Genomic DNA, 17,588 nt, shown 5'->3' on the forward strand with positions numbered 1-17,588 from the left:
TATTAAAACTGTGTACCGGTAAATCATAAATAATGCAACAAATAAGAATAACAGCCACAAAATGAAAAACACACCATAACATAATGTTTTAATTAGGAAACTCGGTGTGGGAAAAACATCGATGGGATTTGTGACCCACAATATTCACTTACTGGCCAATAAGAGAATATTACTGCTACAACAGGGGCCTGCACATGCAGGAAGGCCAAGTGCCTAGAGCTCACTGCTCAATTACAAAAGAAGTCACACTGACTTACAAAAAATGGATTATACTAATCCAATGTCTTGTACTGCTTCTGATTAGCATTTGCTATGCCAGATTCAGTACCGGTTTAAGCTCTGCTACATACATAAACCCTTATCCAATAATTTGCAATATAGGTCTGCTACCTTCTATCTTTCGCATCATATCTTGACATCTATAAAGTCATCTACAATGATCTCACACATATATGAGTCATATTACAATCTACCATGTCGGCTTACAAAAGATTTTACAATTAATTACAAAATACATTAATACAAAATTGTTGTCGGCCAGGGTGCCGGTGTTCTTTTCAGTGACGATGTTCTGTATGCTGGTGTAGAGTCTGTTAGTGCCGGTGCCGGTGTTTGTCTGCCAGTATCACATGATTGCAAGGTTTCCATCAATGACAATACCTTCAATCACCCACAATATCTCATTGGAGTGTGCATTTGCCAACAATGATAAATCAAGAAAATAGCACTCTATATGCACACTATCATGAGGAAAAAGAAGAAAAAGAAGAGGTAAAGGCAAAACTGGATATGTCAATGTCTCTTAGAGAGACTCATGAAAAGGAATGAAGACCTTACACAAGAACTTGCTAATGCTAATGAGAAGCTTGTTAAGTTTAACAAAAGTTCTACCATGCTTGATGAACAGATTCAATCACAAAGGATGAATGGTGACACAACTGGATTAGGTTACAATACATTTGAGAAAGGTGAGTCTTCTGGTACTAAGGACAACATGCATGGAGGTAAATCTGCACCTAAGATTCAAAAACTCACCGGTCAGAAACCCTATAAGAGTGTTTGTTTGAATTGTCATAAGCTAGGACATACTGCTAATGTTTGTAGAAGCAGATATGATGTTACTAACGGTTATAGACCTAATACATATCAAGGATATAAGACTAGAACCTTTAATGGTTATTGTTGCACTTGTAACATGCATGGACATAGAGCTGTTGAGTGTAGGTATGGAACAAATTATCCTACACCTCACATGAGTCAGAGGTCTAGTGGTGGTTGGAAAACAACCCTTAATGACTAGAGAAGTTCTAATTGTCAGAGACCCTATGCTAACTGGTCTAGTCCATATGAGATGGAAAAGAGGATGAATGTGGTTTGCACAATCTATCATAACTATGGTCATGTAGCTATGAACTGTAGAAGAAGGATTGGTAGAGGCAATGCTGGACCTTGGAGAGCATCTGGTATGGCTTGTTATCATTGTCATAAACCGGGACGTATTGCAAAGTTTTACAGAACAAAGATGAACCAACCAGTGAATCAATCTATTGACCGAAAAGGCCAGATGAAATTTGATGTGGAGGAGACCAGAGATTAAATGAACAGAATCTAGAAAAAGAAGGATGATGAGAAAACCAAAGAAAAACCATCTGAAGATCCTATTTCTTCACCTAGTGTGGAGAACCCTTCATCGACAAACTAAGTTGTTAAAAATCTTAGGGTGAGCTTAATGTTAGATCTATTTAAAAACCCCCTGAAGGACCATGAGATATGTTAGATCTACATACTTTGATGCATTATGATATTGTGAAGTGATCTTATGATCAAACCGGGAGGTTTGATGCGTTATGAGAACCGGTGGTATGTTGGAAGGTATTTTAGAGTTTTACGGGTAATGACATTTAATGTGGTAGATAATGGGCAAATAAAAGGAACTTTTTGAATATCATTTGTCACATTGCATTCTTGTGGGAACTCAAAGAGCAAATAGAGAAGAATAGAGTTTATGTTTGCAACATTGACAAAGATTTGAAGTGATCTGGTGTGATTTGCAATCAACAATCGGTGAGAAAGATTTGTTGGTGTTTGGAACCCTAGTACAAAAGTGGTACAAGGTACTTATCCTAAAATCTTGTTATCTTGTTATCTTTCTGAATCATTGAAAATGGACACCCCACATCTAGTTGATGTTATTGATAGAACCCGTCCCAAATTTAAGAGGCACCCATTTAAGTCTAAGGCAATTGATCCTGCCGAAGCCCTATCTAGAGTTCCTTATGGTGTCTTACATGTTAAAGATGTTAGATTGTTTTATCATTGCAAACTTGAGGATCTTGGTATTGCTGTTATTTTTTATCAGTATAAAGCACTGTGTGATAAGAATGGAGTGATAAAGGAACAGTTCAAAAGGGTTACCGAGAAAGGGTTTCACCATGCCCTGAATTTCATTAATGATTTTGATGATGAACTTGTGAGATATGTTCTTAGCATAATTCATGACCAGTTTATGTGGCTCGACCGACCACATAAAATTTCTAAGGAAGCTATTCACACAGTCACTAGATTTTGTGCCACCTGTGAGGTTCTTGTACTCAGATCCATTCCTAAGAAAGATGTAGAAAATTTAACAGGTTCTAAATGGGATGGAAAAGCAATGACGGTGAATAATATCAATGATCTAGAAGTAAAGTATGCTTCTATGGTGATCGATTACCAGATCTATTACTCTAGCAGGATGAACAACATCCCTACTACTGCTATCCACACTGCCCACTGGATGATAAAAGAGGATGTTGATTATGACTTGTCGGAGGCATTGACAAGTCAACTGATGTTGAACCTAGAATCTATCAAGAAGGATAAGAGGTTAAGGTTTAAGTTTGGACAACTAATTCTTGGTCTATTATTTTATTTTCTGAAATGTTTCCCCTGTATTGGTGATATCTAATGAATAGATGGCACTCCAACATTGGTACAAATGAAGAATATCATTAGAATGTTGGGTAATGGTTTTGACAAGATTGCATGGGGATATTTTAAATATTTTCAAAAGAAAATGCATTCAAGGGAAATGATACCGGTATGAAAACACAATTTGATTTATGGTTGATATAGATACTTGCATGATGGAGGCAGCTGTGCCCCATACTACATGGGTTATGCCCATGGGATATGAAGTGGACAGGGATCTTCTGATTGCATATGCTGATCATTTTCTTGCCCAACCGGTAGATACAACCACGTAACATTTTGGCACTTACAAAGAGAAATCCCTTCAAGTACATTCATAACTTAACAAACCGGTAATTGCAAAGAAAGTTATAAAAAAAGTTGAAGCATTTGCAGAGCAAGCATGATTCACAAAGGAAGCCATTGATGAAGAAACAGAAAAGCATGCTGCTCAATAGATGGAAACATCAAGTGCACCAACTGGTACCCCCACCGGTGTAAAGACAAGAGCTGGAAAGAAGTAAACTGTAGAGAAAGAAAGACTAGCAGCTGTTAAGAAGGAGAAACCATCAAAGATTCGCTTCTGAAGAAAAGGTATAATTGGTGAACCACCTACTACACCGGTTAAGACTAGTAAAAGGAAAAAGCAACAAGCACAGAAACCAATAGATGCTGATGAAGAAGAGATTGAGTTCGAAGGAGAAAAAGAAATTCCTAAGAGCCAGTGACAAAAGGTCAAAGGGTGTTGGTACTTCAACTATGAAATCTTCAAAGAAACCGATAACCAAGCTCACACCTCTTGAAAATTTAATAATAAACATTAAAGAGTGTGGTTTATTGACTGGTGTGGAGAATTTTTTTGATAAGTTTAGTGAAGATGAAAAAAGACAGATAGAGGATGCAGTTGTTTACATGATGATTAAATACAAGGCCCTAATTGAATTGCAAAGGAAAATGACAAATTCATTGTATAATATAATTGATGCTAGATGACAGGCATCCATGAAACAAGATAGAGAATACATTGAATATTTTCTGAAAAAATTGCAACTTGAAGCTACTAAGGAAGAGCTAGATGAAATTTTTGCTAAGGCAAAGTCATCTTTTAGGTCAAAGAAAATGTTAATAAGAATGTTAATTGGTGAGACCCAAATAGACCATCAGGAGACTGAATTTTTTTTGAAGAAGGTACTGGGTCTGATTCCAAATGAAGAGGAAGAAGTTAAGGAAGATGAACCGAAAAGGTTTGAGGCTGAAGATATTCCCGAAGGAGTCAAGATAACTAATTTTGATCTCGATAAAATAGCGATGGGAGATCAAGCGATGAACACACAAACTGAACCTGTGATTATCTTTGATGATTATGATACCGGTAATAATGATGATGCTGATGCTACTAAAAATGTAAATGTATAGGATGTTGATGTTCAAATGTCTGAGCAACATAAACATGAACAGGGACAAGAAGAAAAGAAAGATGAAGAAGAAAAGAAGGATGAGGAGCCACCGGTAGTAACTCAAACTATTGATACACATCCTGAAAAGGATAAGGAAAGTGAAAAGAAAGAGGAAGTGATAGAAGATAAGTCTGAAGATACAAAGAAGGAGACATAAGAAAAATAAAAGGAAGAGGAAACAAAGGAGAAGAAGTTAGAGAAGACTGAACCTAAAGTGATACCTTTGTCACTTGATTCTAAAAATAAAATTGTTGATGAAGATGATGATGATGCTATAAGAATCAAAAGACCACTAGACATGGACAATTTGAGCTCAACTGAGTTGATGGAGATTGCAACTGCCATGCAATTCCAGGCCAAGAAGAAGAGGATGAAAGAACAACAGAAGGATGCATAAACAATAAAGAATGTTGTTGAGATTTTGTCTGGTCTCCTACTGGAGACCGATACTGATAATTTTGTTACCCCTATTGACAAGCTTGGTCAAATTTTTAATGATGTCGGAGAACAGATGAAATCTTTTAAGGATGCAGCTTATGTAAGTATTGAGAAGGATTACAAGAAGAAGAGAGAATAACACTTAATGACTTAAATTGATAAAGGGAAAGTTTCTCTTACTGTCAATAAGGACTATTTGAAAGGACTTGAGACTGGAGGTAAAATCCTCTCAACTATTTTTAAATTTTCATTATTTTGTGCCGATTTGAAGAAGGAGGAAGATAAGAAAGAACTTGAAGTTCTTAGTGATTCATTCAAGCCCCTTAATGACTCTGCTATCAATTTTGGAAGATTGGTTGTTGAACTTCAGTATAAGATGAAAGCTTATAAAAATGAACAGGCTAAGAGGATTAGATCACTATAGGAATTACAAACACAGTTGATACCAAAGGTGGAAATCTTGTAGAGAGCTTATAAAGAATATGAAGCTATCCTTGCAACACTAGAGATGAGTACCATAGATTCCATGGAGGAGTTTGCTAGGCAGATAAGGACACATGTGGAGATAACCGACACTATTTTGGAGACCCAAAATAATGATCTGAAGCAATTGAAATCACATTTTAGTGATGCTTTTTCTAAAATTGATTGTAAAAACATTTTGAACTCCTATATATGCTATGCGATTTTGATGTAACATATATTTATCTTTCATATTTTTACTTCTTTGTTTGGTATTCTTGTCAAAGGGGAAGTAATAGTTGAAGAGTCAGTCAAAATTTTGTATGTAAAAGTAAAGGGAGAATTAGTAGAAAGTCAATTTTTGTAATAGCACACAATTGCCAAGGGGGAGTATTTGTCATGAAGTCAATTTTTGTTTTTGCACACTTAGTTGACAATTTTTTTCCTAAGTGTTGCCATCAATGCCAAAGGGGGAGAATGTTGGCATTTGATTGAATCAGTAAAGAAATGATTTGTGAATGTGATGAAATGATTGAGATTCATGTTTGATGACTAAGTCTTGTGTTGTCATTGATGGAAACAATGTTTTTGTAGTCATCTAAGTCTTGGAAGCTAACCGGTAAGGTATAACCGGTACATAAGACAGTTTACCAGTGAATAGGGCAATAGGATCTTAACCGGTAAACAAAGACAGAGTTGCATTCATGCAACCGATACAAGTGATTGTTGAAGAGTTGGATGATGCATTTTTACAGTAATGATGGAGATAGGTATTTGGAGCTATGTTCATGACCACATTGGCAAATTCAACCAGATAAGCGAGATTTGATGTACAGAGCAGGGATACTGATAAACACTTAACCGGTAGTGATAAAGTCACTCAAATCGGTAGACCGACACATGTTTTGTTTTATTTTTGGTTTGTTATGTCGGTGGCTAACATAACTTAGATGTGCAATGTTAGTTTGTCTAGATTCATTAAACCTAAGAAATTGTTCCAAGGTTGTAGTTGACTAAGTTGATGTCTATAAAAATGTGATGAGTTATGAGATAGAGATGTGTATGTTGATGAGATCGAAGGTGAATATTGAGATTCTAATTGTGCGGTGATTAGTGAAGCTCTGTATTGATGTGTTGTTGAAGTTTTGAGGATTTGAAGCGGATCTTATCAGACATAAAGGTGTTATATGAAGATCATTTGAACCATTGTTATCCTAATAGTTACAACAACAAAATCCCTTAACCAGGTAGGTCCTGACAGGCCTTAATTTGTAAATCCCCTAATAGGGTAGCTCTACATCAGAGTCTTAAATACTCTTGCGAGGTTGATCCTAACAGGTCAAAGCTCCTAACAGGGCTCATCATTTAAATCCCTTAGCCGGGTGACTCCTAACCGAGTCTGCTCCTAACAGGGCATATTTGTAAGACCTTAACTAGTCAAGATTTCTATTCTATAGATAGTGAATCTTGTGGGTATTAACTCCCACCATGGTTTTTCCCTTTTGGGTTTCCACGTATAAATCTCATGTTATGTGGAATTTTTTTTTATTGGGCATTAGCTTATGTGGTGATATTCCTCTTATGCTTGTTAAGTTTTAAGTTGTTTAAGTCAGTGATCAGATTCATATTGTTTTTGCTTGCACTGATTCACCCCCCCCCACACCTCTTAGTGCCTTATAAGTTTATCACCATCTACCCAATAGACATCATCTGCATTACTTTTTCCATTCAATGAAATATATCCTTTACCTTTAACCATGCAGGGTGAGTTGTTACCAAACCTTACCACATCGCCATCAAATTCTTCAAGGGATAAGAACTTGTTTGTATCATCGGTCATGTGGTGTGAGAAACCACTATCTATTATCCATTCATCACTGCTATCCATGTGTGGTACCAATGATTTTTTATCAGTCAAATCTTACTTCACAACAATAAATACACTTTCTTCATTTTCCTCTTCCTCAGAGTCCTCATCTGTCACACCTTCATCCACTGCAACATAGCAATGTTTCTTTCCTTTTCCTTTAAATTTCCCAAACTTTTCCTTTTTATCACCATTAGGACAATTTGCAGGAAAAGCACTTAAGAGGAAGTTTACCTTTGTACTTACTGGTGCTTCTAGGAAATATTTTAGCCAATAGTGCCTCAAGTTCCATCAGATGATCTTTATCATCACCATCTCCTTTGCTACCACCATGAATAGACCTGCAGTCATGATTATGAAAAATATCCTTTCCTTTCTTCACAAATGTACCGGTTACATAAGCCTTAAAAGTAGATTTAGATGGCTTAGAAATACTATTATCAAAGTTGTTTAATTCAAATGAAGTCAATTTACCAATAAGGGAATCAACAATAACTTTATCTTTAGAAATAGATCTCAACTCTTCTATTGCAGATACCCTAATAGCATATTGTGGTAAGAGAGTTTTAAGCATCTTACTAACAACAATATCTTCTTCCAATTTACCTCCAACACTCTTAATACCACCTACAACTTCCTTAATCCTTTGTCCATATTGTGCTATATTCTCACCATCAACCATTCTCATATCATTAAATTTACCTCTAAGACTTTCTTCCTTAGCCCTTTGTACATGTTCATCACCTCCATAAATCAAACCTAACTTCTCCCATACTTCAAATACAGTATCTAATCCATGAATATCTATATACTCAGAGTCAGACAAAGTACTTACAATTGCTTCAAGTGTTTGGATGTTTTCTTCTTGCTCCTTAAGCTCATCAAGTGTCAAGGGACTGGTAGGAGGAGCCACATACTTGTTTTTCACATGATTCCAGAAGTGATAACCCTTTCCTTTGATATATATCTTCATCCGATCACTCCATATCTGATAGTTGTCCTTCGTAAACTTGGGACCCTCCTTCTTCATCATCCTTCTTAGGATCTTTTCCTCAAGAAGTTAATCTTCCACACACACAGGTCCTAACACTTCGATACCAATTGTTAATCTAAGAGGATCCTGCTAATACTAAGCGGGGGGGTGAATCGGTATTGACAACAATGCTCAACTTAAACTTAAACTAATAAAACTTCACCAAATCAATCACAAACTGGTAATAAACTATTTACCATTATTAGTAATCACTGATTGTTGGAATTACAGTAAGAAAGATTGTTGATATTCAATAAGGATATTGAGAAGGTTGTTGAAGATTGTTGATATAACTGAAGAAGGATGATAACTATCTTTATAACATTATTTTGTCATTGATGTCAAGAGATTGATTATCTATTTTAGTATGATGTTGCCATATCTTGAGAAGATTGATTTGAAGAGAATTAAGATGTCGGTAAAAGACACAGAAAGAATGTGATGAATAAGAGGAGGAATAAGTTATTCAATGGGCAATTATTACCGAATTAGACAATGATGAGATCATGATGTTTAGATTGTTTTGATATCCTACATATGTTGTTGATTGTAAGGTTAATACTATACTATGTCACCGAGCAAAGAACCTATCCGGTAAATCCTAAGGAACCTAGTCGGTAAACCCTAAGGTTATCGATATCGGTTAATGAAGGCGAAATGTCTACCAAGTAAATTTTAGTATTTACTGAGTTGCAACTGAGTTGTGACAGTGCACATTGGATGGATAAAATCATTATTTAATGAAGGATAGTGATTAGTTGGAGATGTATAAATGATTGGTATACCGTGCATGAAGTTTGTTAAGGATCTATGGCAAAGGAAAATTGACAAGAAGATCTATAGTGTAGATTGAACCACAATAACCTTGTGCAAGTTCCAAGATAGGAATGCAAGTCCCGAGGCAAGGTAAAACATTTTCAGATTGGAAGGATACATTGAACCTGGTCAAGTTTGAAGATCTGATGGCTAAGATTGATCATGAGAAATGTGATCAAGGAGATTTAGCAGTTAGCAATTGTTAATAAACAATGTATGCGGGCAAGTGTAAGCACATGAATGCTACATAGTGATTACCGAGCATAGAAGCTTAAAGACCTGTTTGAATAAAAGAGTAGAGAGCCCAACAGAGGGACAAGATAAGTCCTATGAAAAGATTGTTCTGAGCAAATAAGAATCTCCTTTAGCATTTTAGATGTGAAGTTGCAGATAGATTTTTATTACTGTTATTTTGTGATAGAAAATCTCTTAACTGAGTGGACTTAATAGTCTTATTTGTAAACCCTCTATCAAGGTAACATTCTAAATGAGTGTTTGAAATCCTTTGACAAGTTCACTTCTAACAAAGTGAAGATCCTAATAGATTTGAGGGAAATCCCTTAACCAGGTCACATCTAGCAATGTTTTTGTAATCTTTAATAGGATTTGCTTTTAATCGAGCATACTCTAGAAGAGTATAGTTCTTAGTGGGTCTGAAATCCCACAGTGGTTTTTCCCTATTTGGGTTTCCACGTTAAATCTGGTGTTATGATGATTATGTGTTCATGAGTTTGCATGTTTAGCAGTTTTTGGTTATGTTGCTGAAGTAGAAGTTATCGAGGTTGAATCTGTTGATTTTATGGAAGTTTAAGTTTGTATGATTCACCCCCCCACCCCCTCTCATCTTGTTAGCTATTGGTATCTGTACTTTACATTAAGTATCAGAACTATCAATATCCAACTGTTAAACTGATTTATCAGAAACTACTCATTAAGTGTTCATCAACATGCATAAACTGAAAGTAAATCAAATCAACACATCAAAAACATTCACCATATGAACACCAAAATTTTCATGTGGAAACCCAAGTGGGGAAAAACTATAGTTGGAATTGGTACCCACAAAAAATGTGCACTCTTTCAAAATGTGCCCTGTTAGGAGCCTAGCTTGGTTAGGAGCTTCTAATGATGCCCTTGTTAGGAGCAGAGCCTGTTAGGAGTCACCCAGTTAAGGGATTTCTATGATGAGACCTGGTAGGAGCTTTTCCCAGTTAGAAGCAACCTCGCAAGAGGATTTGAGACTCAGATGTTGAGCTACCCATTTAAGGGATTTACAATTCAAGGCCTGTTAGAACCTACCCGATTAAGGGATTGTCTACTGCAGCTATTAGGGAACAATAGATGAATGATCTGGAAATAGCACTAACTACTTGCTTGTTCAGATCCAATTTAGCTCCACTCTGCTACACTCTTGCAAATACACCACACTAGTTTGACTTCACACTCTTTCCTCAATTCACCGACACACCAAACATCAACTATACTAACCTTTACAACTTAGTTGGTTACAAAACCCCAAGACTTACAACATAGATCATCACAAATCTTTACAACTCATTACATATCATCAAAATGGATCATTACAATCAATTACATATCAATTACAACCATTAAATGTGTTGGAATAATAGATAAATTGATTATGTGTTGCATTGATGTTTTGTCATTGATGTCAACACTAGTTGTTATGGTTGGTTACCAGCAGATAAGTTTTGGTTACCGGTAGAAGATCTAGTGTCATTAGAAGAGACTATCTGTTGGACACTTCTGGCATGTTTGGATCAGTGAAGTATATTTGATTTCATGTGTTATATGTTCCATGACCAGGTTTTGGTTAGTTGGTATTGGCTTGGTAATTGAATGCTATCATACACTCTGGTAAACCCTTATTGATAGTGGTTTAAGGCTTTACCGACAGAGTTTTCATTAACGAATCATGATAGGATGCATAATTGGTGTTGGTGCAGCTTCTTCATGGATTTTAGGATGCTGAAGATGTTCTTTGATCGTGCTTCAAACTACTTGAAGATATTTCTTTGGAGTGATGGACCCAGAATAGGTTTGGTACCTATCTAGGTTATCGACTGGTATCATGCTAACATGTACTCTACATGTTACCGGGATGTTTTGAGATGATTTATGGATTTTTTATTATTGTTTTGATCTTAAGCCCACATGGTATATCATTGTAATATGAAGTTATGTAATGATCTTATTGTAATATCTTTAGGTGGCCGACCTAATCGATTTAGGCCTTAGGGTTTGTATAAATAAGAGGTAGAAACTCTTTGTAAAGTATCATGGTTATTGTAAAGGTCATGATCAAGGAATGTAATATGGGAATATTGTAATATCATTCAAGCAGAGGAGTTGGTCGATCATTAGTGATCGAATTGGATTTAGTCCTCTGACACTAAGCTTAACCGGGACTGTAATTAGGCATGGTAGATGCTATTTCTAGCAGTTTACTCTATTGGATTGTTGTCCATTTATCTTGAGATGGTTGTAGCCTCTCTGTAGTCAGTGAGACTCTTTTGTAATGAGCAGTACGCTCTAGGCAGTGTGCCTTCCTGCAAGTGCAGGCCCCTCATTGTAACACATACTTTCTGCAGAAGTATCATCTGACTGTGGGTAGACTTCCCACCGTGGTTTTTCCCTTTCTAGGTTTTCCACGTACAAATCATGGTGCTATGTGGTATGGTTGCTTTTCATTGATTATCTGGTTAATTGTTAAGTTGTATTGTTTACCGATATCTGATCCTACCTATGTGGGGGAAAAAGTGACACTAAGCAAACATGCCCTAATCTCACTTTCAATCACACATTTGTGGAATACGAAAGAGCCTAGAGGTATCACACAATTGGCTACTTCTTTTCGTGGAAGAGAGAGCCATGGGCTACCTATTAGGATTTCTATTCCTTTGTTGTAATTGAAAGATAAGATGATGCAAGTTCAATCCCTAACCCCAAAGTGCAAGTATGAACTAATAACAAGATTGCAGAATTGAACTTAAATAATGGAAAGCTGTAAACACAAGGACAAGGCAAGAATGTAAATGCATACCCGGAGTTAAAATCTGACTGAAAATGTTCGGGATGGAGGTGTGGGTGCCACTGTCCTGATTCTGCCCCTAAAACTACTCCGCAAACTGCTGTTTTGCACTCTGGAAAAGCTGTCAAAAATGTTGAAAATGCTGTCTGTCAGGAGGACCAGGGTGCCCAGCGCACCTGTCGCAGGGACCAGGGCACCCAACACCCCTGTCCTGGTAGGACCAGGGTGCCCCACGCCCTTGTCCTGGTCTTTTGCTCTGAAACTTGGTGTGTAATTCTGTCTCCGTCTGCTTCTTCTGGATCTGTAACCTGCAGCGTCGTCTGAGTCCTGAAACCTGCACTTATATCTGAAAAGGTGTTTGGGCGGCTATATAGGGTTTTGCCTTAGTCAAACCCCCGCTTTGGTGATTTTCACCTCCACGAATAGCCAAGTTGTATTGTAAAATGTATTGTGTGTGCAGACCTAGTGTGTGTGCAAGGTCCTAAAATGCAAGAAAGCAAACTAGAGCAACCTAGAAAGTAAAACCTAATTGCTTGTAAATGATAATGTAAATGCTTTAAATCAAGATGCAAAGTGATCTAAAGCATGAATAAAGGATATATTGAAGCTTATGCAAAGACATGAAAACAACATGAAATCATACCCAACCCTCAAGGGAGGAGTACAAGCCAATCTTCAGTCAGTAATCTCCTATTGTTCTTCAATGTCTTCCAAGCCCTAAATAGATGATTGAAATTGATGGATGCTTTTTGGATGGATGTTGAGTGTAGTTGAAGTCTTCAAAGATCTGCTCTTTCGTTGCATAGAAGGTCCCTGAAAACCAAATTCGCATCCTTTCAAATGAAGAAAGAGAGCTCTTATATATGAAACCCTAGGTCTTAATTTCGACTTTTGGCCGACCTAGAGATTGAATATCCCGCCAATTTCTTGGGGTTAAGCTTTATTTTATGATTGGATCGTGCTCCTAAAATTTTGGGAAAAATGTCCGAGACCATGTGCACTCCGGGCGCCATGGTCCCGACAACTTTTCACCAAATTTTCAGGGCCGTCGGATATGATGATTTTAGAGAGAATCCCGAAGTTACAGGTGATTTCAAGATGTTTTGACCCCCGAAACCAAGCCTCCAAGTTCGAAATAGGGCCTAATTAGGGTTTTTGATTAAATGATGTATTGGAAGAATAAAATGAAAGGGGCACACTTTAATGAAAAGGGCCCAATTTTATGATATAGGAGATGATAAAATAGAACCTTAGACCTAATTAATTTAATTAATTAAGTGCTAAAGGGGAAATGCAATGCAAAATGCAAAATGCGCCAAGGCGGGTGCTAAACTAGGTGTGAAATTGTACCACCCTAGCGAGTGCGTACAATTTACGACGCTACATTTAGCCCCCACTTTAGCGGTCATATGAACACTACGTGCATATGCAAGCTAAAGTACAGAAAAGTAAACATTATTTGAAAAAGGATATATCTGTAGCGTAGAAATTAGGATTCATCACAAGATAAGTATATCAATCAAAACGTTAAACATGATAGCTCAATCAAAGAAATACTCATTGCAATGAACCTAATTCTAAAGCACATTCAATGAAGGTATGAAAATGAAGCATTCAAAAGAAAAAATTATGCAAACCAGATTCAAGATTGAATACTCCTTCCATGCGGCTCCATTGTTGTTCTTTCCTCTTCAATAATTTTGTGGATCTCACCTACAAGTGCTCACACAATTGAAAGCAAAAAGGCTCAAGAGTACTAGAAACGAAAGTTCGGTAAAAATTCGAGATTCATGAAGGGATTGATTGAAGAAAATCATCCAATTTATAGAGAAATTGGATAAATGACAAGATTGGCATGATGCAATTCAAATGGAAATTGCAAATCAATATGACAAATTATGACAAATTATGCACTTTCCATGCACAATTTGATTGATTGACAATTTGATGACAAATTATGACACATTCTATGTCAAATTGATTGATTGTCAATTATGACAATTTATGACAAATTGAAATGTCATTCCCATAGAATTAGGAGATGAAATAGGAGGGAAAAGAAATTAGAAATTAAGAAAATAGGAAATTGAAATTGATGACAAATTAGGAATTAGAAATTGAAAGAAATTAGAAATTAGGATTTAGTGAATCAATTAATAATTTTTCATTTATTAATCAATTCACAAAGAGGAATAATTAGCCAATTAAATAAAGATTTAATTGTAATGAGAAGACTTAGGATTAATAAATAATTTAGTAATCCTAGAGGAAGAAATGACACATTAGGTTAAATGACTAAATCATAAAACCCTAGAAGACGAATTAGAAATGCGAAAATGACAATTAGGTCTTGATTAAAGATAATTAATGTCATGATTTGATTTTGATAAATGACCAATACGACAAAATGATTTGATTTGAGAAAATACGCCAATTGACGAGGAACAATGACAAATAATGATTGATAGTGAAATGATGACAAATCGGTCGCAAAATGACAAGATTGACAAAAGGACAAGAATCGACAACAAAATGAATTGCAAGATGACAAGATCGAACATGACAACGATCGATGACAAATCGATCGTAAAATGACAAGATTAAAGGATTGATGATAAATCGACAAGATTGATAAGAGGACAACGATCGATGACAAATTGATCACAAGATTGACAGGATTGAAAAGAGGACAAAACCCTAATTAGGATTGACGATGTCCAAAATGATGACAAATAAGCATGCTCATTGATGCAATAAGATAAAATCGATCAAAATCATGACTGGATAATGTTGTCGACAAGACCAAATTTGAGGACGAGATGATTGAAGAATGTAGAAGAATGACTCAATGTTTGCAAATGATAAAGACCAAGTACGTGACATAGGAGAAATGTTAATGCGACGCAAAAACCTAAAATGAGGCAATGCGCAAATGTTAAAGTATGACTTCGCAAGCGTTGACCATTTTTAGGTGTCTACATTTTGCCCCTCTTTGAGACAATGCGATTTTAAGCGTTGTTTCAAAGAACAATAACAAAAAATGCCCCAGACAATGATAATGACATATGCATGCCCCCTCGAGGAATTGGCCGGAAACATGCGAAAAAGAGGCCAATTGATCGATAAAAATGATAGGATCGAACAGACTGACAATCAGAGATCGGATGCATGAGAGACAAGCAATTTAAGGAGCACAAGACCGCGACCAACATAAGATGGAGAGGATGCACGTCCATCTATGCAATGACAAAGAGCTATAAATGGGACCAAGAGGGTGAAAATGACTCATTTGCAGTAGCGAAAGAGGAGGATTTGTTGCTCTGGACAAGGACACTTGCAGACAGATGGCGAACATTCCAATGGCGGATCACCTTGGAGAACGTGTACGCACATTCAGACGACCGGAGGATGCAGGAGCAGCGGTATGTATATCGAAAACCCATGTTTTGAATTTCATGAATTTTGATGGCTTACGGGACATTGCGGGGCCCACAGGGGATACCAAAATGGTCTCTTGCGCTTGTGTAGTCTAAACCTGCGCTTGTGTAAGGGGTTCTGCGCTTGTGTAGGAAGACACAAGCGCAATTCATCTAACACAGGCGCAGCTTCTCAAACACAGGCGCAGCTTCTCAAACACAGGCGCAAGTTGGCATAAAATCCTTAGTTTTGACTTGAAATTGCATGCAAATGACCTGACAGGGGGTGGGAAGGATAGGATAGGGTAATGTGGATGAAAAACACCCTGATTTGATCATGAAAATGAAGACATGCAACCCATAGGAACAAACCCTAAAACTGACAAAATGATGCCCCGATTGTGATGCAGAGTCGACAATATCCATTGATCGCACGGGAGAATCGACCGGACTATTTCATGCTACGACATAGACTCAGGAGCACAGAGAGAGACACATTAGCTAGACTGGGATTGTATTACATCACATATATGCCCGAGATTAGGGCAAACACAGGATTGCTTACCGCATTGGCAGAGCGATGGCATTCGGAGACTTCCTCATTCCATTTGGCGACTGGCGAGGTGACAGTGACTCTAGAGGATGTATGGCGCATCCTCCGCATTCCTATACATGGGGAGATGATAGAGTATGACCTAGTGACAGGGAGAGACGCGTTATGCAGACTGTTTGAGTGTGACGCAGAGGATCTAGACATTGTCGAGAGGGAGATTCGGTGGGAGACTATGGCGGTCGAGTATGAGCAGCGATGTGTGGTGATAGCAGTGGTGATAGCATGTCTTCTGGCAGGTGACAGACGAGGACATGGATTCCCTATTGGCTGGGGAAGGGTATTAGAGTAGATGGTGACAGAGGGGACAGTGTACGTATGGGGACCATGTGTACTTGCTATGTTGTATTTCCAGCTACATCAGATAGCGTATCAGGGAGTGCAGACGCTGAGTTGTGGAGTCACATTGCTTCAAGTATGGGCATTCGAGCATATTGCCATATGTCGGCCGATTACAGATAGACAGGTTGTACCAAACTGACCATATGTATACAGCTATAGTGGAGCACTGAGATAGGGTCCTTTTGGATATATATTATACTGGCGACATGAGTTAGACAGACTTAGAGAGTTCATATGGAGGCCATATCGAGATTGCCCCGGATGGTCAGATGATCATGATGAGTTACCATACTACAGACAGGAGAGGTACTTGATTGGGCGACCAGTAAACCGTCAGAGAGTGATTGAGTTATACTTGCCAGAGAGGGTCAGACGACAGTTTGGAGAGACACAGGATGTACCTTGGAGGACTGCATGCTTTGCCCGATCTCACCGAGAGACGAGTCAGTGGGGTAGTATGATTCAGCCACATATAGCATATGCCGACTTTGCACAGTTACAGCAGAGACAGTGGGAGTGGTGGTCAGATGTGGTAGATGCTGGGACTACAGAGGAGTATGAGACATGGTTTGCACAGCGACGGCCAGTGCCTTTGACTGATCCTGACATTCCAGTACTGAGGAGATAGGAGGACTTCCCACTCACAGGAGAGGAGGGAGATGATGAGGATGAGGAGGATGACGAGGATGATGAGGATGATGGTGATGGAGATGAGGATGGAGCTGATGGAGGTGATGAGGAGGAGGAGGGAGATGGGGGAGAGGATGGTGATGGTGGTGAGGACGATGAGGAGCCAGACTCAGCGGATCAGGAGACTTTGCAGGATATTCCCATAGAGCCAGAGACAGCTAGGACAGAGGAGATAGACATGTACAGGGCTACCATAGCGAGCTAGCAGGATTATATTGCAATATTGGAGAGACAGCATGAGCAGTTCAGAGCGGAGATAGCCAGACTCACAGAGGCTCGGGATACAGCCATAGCTCAGGCACAGCGAGAGGGACAGAGAGTCGCTGAGTTCATTGGGTCGATTAGGGATGCTAGTGCACGGGAGATGGCACAGATGCTAGTAGAGACCGGCGAGGAGAGACTATATTGGAGGACACTATATGAGGGTGCAGTTCCACTGGAGCGGAGAGCACCTTC

The sequence above is a fragment of the Cryptomeria japonica genome, chromosome 2 (genome assembly GCF_030272615.1).
Source record: "Cryptomeria japonica chromosome 2, Sugi_1.0, whole genome shotgun sequence".
Classification (NCBI taxonomy): Eukaryota; Viridiplantae; Streptophyta; class Pinopsida; order Cupressales; family Cupressaceae; genus Cryptomeria; species Cryptomeria japonica.